The sequence below is a fragment of the Polyodon spathula genome, unplaced genomic scaffold (genome assembly GCF_017654505.1).
Source record: "Polyodon spathula isolate WHYD16114869_AA unplaced genomic scaffold, ASM1765450v1 scaffolds_2834, whole genome shotgun sequence".
Lineage (NCBI taxonomy): Eukaryota > Metazoa > Chordata > Actinopteri > Acipenseriformes > Polyodontidae > Polyodon > Polyodon spathula.
The window spans coordinates 12971-19534 of NW_024474299.1; the positions used below are offsets into that span (position 1 = coordinate 12971).

The 6564-nt window shown below is 40.8% G+C and overlaps 3 non-coding genes and 1 pseudogene across 3 annotated transcripts; all 4 read left to right on the forward strand.

The window, feature by feature from the left end:
- The first annotated feature begins 1346 nt into the window (after positions 1-1346).
- LOC121310923 lies at positions 1347-1464 on the forward strand (annotated as a pseudogene).
- A 550-nt stretch (positions 1465-2014) lies between these two features.
- Positions 2015-2133, forward strand: LOC121310920. The gene has a single exon (XR_005948966.1). It is a non-coding gene; the product is annotated as a 5S ribosomal RNA (ribosomal RNA).
- A 2527-nt stretch (positions 2134-4660) lies between these two features.
- Positions 4661-4779, forward strand: LOC121310921. The gene has a single exon (XR_005948967.1). It is a non-coding gene; the product is annotated as a 5S ribosomal RNA (ribosomal RNA).
- Positions 4780-6205: 1426 nt separating this feature from the next.
- On the forward strand, positions 6206-6324 carry LOC121310922. The gene has a single exon (XR_005948968.1). It is a non-coding gene; the product is annotated as a 5S ribosomal RNA (ribosomal RNA).
- Positions 6325-6564: the final 240 nt, after the last annotated feature.

Consider the following 6564-nt stretch of genomic DNA (forward strand, 5'->3'; position numbering starts at 1 on the left):
CGAAATGACACTCTACCCAAAAAAGATAAAATTCCTGACTGTCAAACAAGTGTCGCCTACAGCCACACCACCTTGAATATGCCTGATCTCGTCCGATCTCAGAAGCAAAGCAATGTTGACTTGGATGGGAGACCACCTGGGAATACTGAGTGCTGTAGGTATCACAGTGTTGAAATTTCATTTTACCATTTAAATATTTCAATATGCAACATCAATGGTCGAAATGACACTCTACCCAAAAAAGATACGCCTACAGCCACACCACCTTGAATATGCCTGATCTCGTCCGATCTCAGAAGCAAAGCAATGTTGACTTGGATGGGAGACCACCTGGGAATACTGAGTGCTGTAGGTATCACAGTGTTGAAATTTCATTTTACCATTTAAATATTTCAATATGCAACATCAATGGTCGAAATGACACTCTACCCAAAAAAGATAAAATTCCTGACTGTCAAACAAGTGTCGCCTACAGCCACACCACCTTGAATATGCCTGATCTCGTCCGATCTCAGAAGCAAAGCAATGTTGACTTGGATGGGAGACCACCTGGGAATACTGAGTGCTGTAGGTATCACAGTGTTGAAATTTCATTTTACCATTTAAATATTTCAATATGCAACATCAATGGTCGAAATGACACTCTACCCAAAAAAGATAAAATTCCTGACTGTCAAGCAAGTGTCGCCTACAGCCACACCACCTTGAATATGCCTGATCTCGTCCGATCTCAGAAGCAAAGCAATGTTGACTTGGATGGGAGACCACCTGGGAATACTGAGTGCTGTAGGTATCACACAGTGTTGAAATTTCATTTTACCATTTAAATATTTCAATATGCAACATCAATGGTCGAAATGACACTCTACCCAAAAAAAGATAAAATTCCTGACTGTCAAACAAGTGTCGCCTACAGCCACACCACCTTGAATATGCCTGATCTCGTCCGATCTCAGAAGCAAAGCAATGTTGACTTGGATGGGAGACCACCTGGGAATACTGAGTGCTGTAGGTATCACAGTGTTGAAATTTCATTTTACCATTTAAATATTTCAATATGCAACATCAATGGTCGAAATGACACTCTACCCAAAAAAGATAAAATTCCTGACTGTCAAACAAGTGTCGCCTACAGCCACACCACCTTGAATATGCCTGATCTCGTCCGATCTCAGAAGCAAAGCAATGTTGACTTGGATGGGAGACCACCTGGGAATACTGAGTGCTGTAGGTATCACAGTGTTGAAATTTCATTTTACCATTTAAATATTTCAATATGCAACATCAATGGTCGAAATGACACTCTACCCAAAAAAGATAAAATTCCTGACTGTCAAACAAGTGTCGCCTACAGCCACACCACCTTGAATATGCCTGATCTCGTCCGATCTCAGAAGCAAAGCAATGTTGGGCTTAGTTGTACTTGGATGGGAGACCACCTGGGAATACTGAGTGCTGTAGGTATCACAGTGTTGAAATTTCATTTTACCATTTAAATATTTCAATATGCAACATCAATGGTCGAAATGACACTCTACCCAAAAAAGATAAAATTCCTGACTGTCAAACAAGTGTCGCCTACAGCCACACCACCTTGAATATGCCTGATCTCGTCCGATCTCAGAAGCAAAGCAATGTTGACTTGGATGGGAGACCACCTGGGAATACTGAGTGCTGTAGGTATCACAGTGTTGAAATTTCATTTTACCATTTAAATATTTCAATATGCAACATCAATGGTCGAAATGACACTCTACCCAAAAAAGATAAAATTCCTGACTGTCAAACAAGTGTCGCCTACAGCCACACCACCTTGAATATGCCTGATCTCGTCCGATCTCAGAAGCAAAGCAATGTTGACTTGGATGGGAGACCACCTGGGAATACTGAGTGCTGTAGGTATCACAGTGTTGAAATTTCATTTTACCATTTAAATATTTCAATATGCAACATCAATGGTCGAAATGACACTCTACCCAAAAAAGATAAAATTCCTGACTGTCAAACAAGTGTCGCCTACAGCCACACCACCTTGAATATGCCTGATCTCGTCCGATCTCAGAAGCAAAGCAATGTTGGGCTTAGTTAGTACTTGGATGGGAGACCACCTGGGAATACTGAGTGCTGTAGGTATCACAGTGTTGAAATTTCATTTTACCATTTAAATATTTCAATATGCAACATCAATGGTCGAAATGACACTCTACCCAAAAAAGATAAAATTCCTGACTGTCAAACAAGTGTCGCCTACAGCCACACCACCTTGAATATGCCTGATCTCGTCCGATCTCAGAAGCAAAGCAATGTTGACTTGGATGGGAGACCACCTGGGAATACTGAGTGCTGTAGGTATCACAGTGTTGAAATTTCATTTTACCATTTAAATATTTCAATATGCAACATCAATGGTCGAAATGACACTCTACCCAAAAAAGATAAAATTCCTGACTGTCAAACAAGTGTCGCCTACAGCCACACCACCTTGAATATGCCTGATCTCGTCCGATCTCAGAAGCAAAGCAATGTTGACTTGGATGGGAGACCACCTGGGAATACTGAGTGCTGTAGGTATCACAGTGTTGAAATTTCATTTTACCATTTAAATATTTCAATATGCAACATCAATGGTCGAAATGACACTCTACCCAAAAAAGATAAAATTCCTGACTGTCAAACAAGTGTCGCCTACAGCCACACCACCTTGAATATGCCTGATCTCGTCCGATCTCAGAAGCAAAGCAATGTTGACTTGGATGGGAGACCACCTGGGAATACTGAGTGCTGTAGGTATCACAGTGTTGAAATTTCATTTTACCATTTAAATATTTCAATATGCAACATCAATGGTCGAAATGACACTCTACCCAAAAAAGATAAAATTCCTGACTGTCAAACAAGTGTCGCCTACAGCCACACCACCTTGAATATGCCTGATCTCGTCCGATCTCAGAAGCAAAGCAATGTTGACTTGGATGGGAGACCACCTGGGAATACTGAGTGCTGTAGGTATCACAGTGTTGAAATTTCATTTTACCATTTAAATATTTCAATATGCAACATCAATGGTCGAAATGACACTCTACCCAAAAAAGATAAAATTCCTGACTGTCAAACAAGTGTCGCCTACAGCCACACCACCTTGAATATGCCTGATCTCGTCCGATCTCAGAAGCAAAGCAATGTTGGGCTTGGATGGGGAGGGAGACCACCTGGGAATACTGAGTGCTGTAGGTATCACAGTGTTGAAATTTCATTTTACCATTTAAATATTTCAATATGCAACATCAATGGTCGAAATGACACTCTACCCAAAAAAGATAAAATTCCTGACTGTCAAACAAGTGTCGCCTACAGCCACACCACCTTGAATATGCCTGATCTCGTCCGATCTCAGAAGCAAAGCAATGTTGACTTGGATGGGAGACCACCTGGGAATACTGAGTGCTGTAGGTATCACAGTGTTGAAATTTCATTTTACCATTTAAATATTTCAATATGCAACATCAATGGTCGAAATGACACTCTACCCAAAAAAGATAAAATTCCTGACTGTCAAACAAGTGTCGCCTACAGCCACACCACCTTGAATATGCCTGATCTCGTCCGATCTCAGAAGCAAAGCAATGTTGACTTGGATGGGAGACCACCTGGGAATACTGAGTGCTGTAGGTATCACAGTGTTGAAATTTCATTTTACCATTTAAATATTTCAATATGCAACATCAATGGTCGAAATGACACTCTACCCAAAAAAGATAAAATTCCTGACTGTCAAACAAGTGTCGCCTACAGCCACACCACCTTGAATATGCCTGATCTCGTCCGATCTCAGAAGCAAAGCAATGTTGACTTGGATGGGAGACCACCTGGGAATACTGAGTGCTGTAGGTATCACAGTGTTGAAATTTCATTTTACCATTTAAATATTTCAATATGCAACATCAATGGTCGAAATGACACTCTACCCAAAAAAGATAAAATTCCTGACTGTCAAACAAGTGTCGCCTACAGCCACACCACCTTGAATATGCCTGATCTCGTCCGATCTCAGAAGCAAAGCAATGTTGACTTGGATGGGAGACCACCTGGGAATACTGAGTGCTGTAGGTATCACAGTGTTGAAATTTCATTTTACCATTTAAATATTTCAATATGCAACATCAATGGTCGAAATGACACTCTACCCAAAAAAGATAAAATTCCTGACTGTCAAACAAGTGTCGCCTACAGCCACACCACCTTGAATATGCCTGATCTCGTCCGATCTCAGAAGCAAAGCAATGTTGACTTGGATGGGAGACCACCTGGGAATACTGAGTGCTGTAGGTATCACAGTGTTGAAATTTCATTTTACCATTTAAATATTTCAATATGCAACATCAATGGTCGAAATGACACTCTACCCAAAAAAGATAAAATTCCTGACTGTCAAACAAGTGTCGCCTACAGCCACACCACCTTGAATATGCCTGATCTCGTCCGATCTCAGAAGCAAAGCAATGTTGACTTGGATGGGAGACCACCTGGGAATACTGAGTGCTGTAGGTATCACAGTGTTGAAATTTCATTTTACCATTTAAATATTTCAATATGCAACATCAATGGTCGAAATGACACTCTACCCAAAAAAGATAAAATTCCTGACTGTCAAACAAGTGTCGCCTACAGCCACACCACCTTGAATATGCCTGATCTCGTCCGATCTCAGAAGCAAAGCAATGTTGGGCTTAGTTAGTACTTGGATGGGAGACCACCTGGGAATACTGAGTGCTGTAGGTATCACAGTGTTGAAATTTCATTTTACCATTTAAATATTTCAATATGCAACATCAATGGTCGAAATGACACTCTACCCAAAAAAGATAAAATTCCTGACTGTCAAACAAGTGTCGCCTACAGCCACACCACCTTGAATATGCCTGATCTCGTCCGATCTCAGAAGCAAAGCAATGTTGACTTGGATGGGAGACCACCTGGGAATACTGAGTGCTGTAGGTATCACAGTGTTGAAATTTCATTTTACCATTTAAATATTTCAATATGCAACATCAATGGTCGAAATGACACTCTACCCAAAAAAGATAAAATTCCTGACTGTCAAACAAGTGTCGCCTACAGCCACACCACCTTGAATATGCCTGATCTCGTCCGATCTCAGAAGCAAAGCAATGTTGACTTGGATGGGAGACCACCTGGGAATACTGAGTGCTGTAGGTATCACAGTGTTGAAATTTCATTTTACCATTTAAATATTTCAATATGCAACATCAATGGTCGAAATGACACTCTACCCAAAAAAGATAAAATTCCTGACTGTCAAACAAGTGTCGCCTACAGCCACACCACCTTGAATATGCCTGATCTCGTCCGATCTCAGAAGCAAAGCAATGTTGACTTGGATGGGAGACCACCTGGGAATACTGAGTGCTGTAGGTATCACAGTGTTGAAATTTCATTTTACCATTTAAATATTTCAATATGCAACATCAATGGTCGAAATGACACTCTACCCAAAAAAGATAAAATTCCTGACTGTAAAACAAGTGTCGCCTACAGCCACACCACCTTGAATATGCCTGATCTCGTCCGATCTCAGAAGCAAAGCAATGTTGACTTGGATGGGAGACCACCTGGGAATACTGAGTGCTGTAGGTATCACAGTGTTGAAATTTCATTTTACCATTTAAATATTTCAATATGCAACATCAATGGTCGAAATGACACTCTACCCAAAAAAGATAAAATTCCTGACTGTCAAACAAGTGTCGCCTACAGCCACACCACCTTGAATATGCCTGATCTCGTCCGATCTCAGAAGCAAAGCAATGTTGACTTGGATGGGAGACCACCTGGGAATACTGAGTGCTGTAGGTATCACAGTGTTGAAATTTCATTTTACCATTTAAATATTTCAATATGCAACATCAATGGTCGAAATGACACTCTACCCAAAAAAGATAAAATTCCTGACTGTAAAACAAGTGTCGCCTACAGCCACACCACCTTGAATATGCCTGATCTCGTCCGATCTCAGAAGCAAAGCAATGTTGACTTGGATGGGAGACCACCTGGGAATACTGAGTGCTGTAGGTATCACAGTGTTGAAATTTCATTTTACCATTTAAATATTTCAATATGCAACATCAATGGTCGAAATGACACTCTACCCAAAAAAGATAAAATTCCTGACTGTCAAACAAGTGTCGCCTACAGCCACACCACCTTGAATATGCCTGATCTCGTCCGATCTCAGAAGCAAAGCAATGTTGGGCTTAGTTAGTACTTGGATGGGAGACCACCTGGGAATACTGAGTGCTGTAGGTATCACAGTGTTGAAATTTCATTTTACCATTTAAATATTTCAATATGCAACATCAATGGTCGAAATGACACTCTACCCAAAAAAGATAAAATTCCTGACTGTCAAACAAGTGTCGCCTACAGCCACACCACCTTGAATATGCCTGATCTCGTCCGATCTCAGAAACAAAGCAATGTTGGGCTTTGTTAGTACTTGGAGGGGAGTGTCGCAAGTAACATTGAATCAGCTAGGCTGGTCAGTAT